The following is a 691-nucleotide window of genomic DNA, read 5'->3' as shown; positions in this document are numbered from 1 at the left end:
CCTCACAACATCTGAGATCTTTGCATCTCCTAATTCTGGCCTTTTGAGTATCCTCGGTTTTAGTCACCCCTCCACTGGTGCTGGGACTTCAGTTGCCCAGGTTCAAATGTTATTTTCATCGCAAGCCAATTGGTGAACTTTAAAATTATATACTGATACTTTTCTTAATAATATGTGGATTTACAGATGGAGCATTACATGTATCTGCTTCATGTCTACCAACTCTGTGTGCCAATTGTCTCTTTAAATTATTTTGAGTAAATCAATTAGATGAATAAAACCAAATTAGCCAGATTAAACCAATTCTTTCTTGAAAAAACTTCCTTAAAGGGACACTGTAATTAAGGTTAATCAAAATTAAATTCTTAAATTTTTATCAAAATTTCATTTTAAGCAGTCTCTATTTATAAGCACTTCTGTACTTAATTAAGCAACACCCTTCAGTTGTGTATTCTAACAATATAACGAAGATATCATTAGCATCTTACTTTTGGAACTGCCGCCCCAATAAACCTTTCCTCTCATTACCTCTTACTTTCTTCAAGGCACTCCTAAAACACAACCTGTTTCAGACAGCCCTAATACCTCCATATGGGGAAACACATTTTATTTGATGATGCTCTGGTAAATTGCCTCTGAAGTTATCACTTTAAAGGTGTTATATACCCACAAGTTGGTGTCTTGTTGTTGA

This window comes from Stegostoma tigrinum, chromosome 33 (assembly GCF_030684315.1).
Source record: "Stegostoma tigrinum isolate sSteTig4 chromosome 33, sSteTig4.hap1, whole genome shotgun sequence".
Taxonomy (NCBI): Eukaryota; Metazoa; Chordata; class Chondrichthyes; order Orectolobiformes; family Stegostomatidae; genus Stegostoma; species Stegostoma tigrinum.
Note: the sequence above shows the minus strand (reverse complement) of the source record.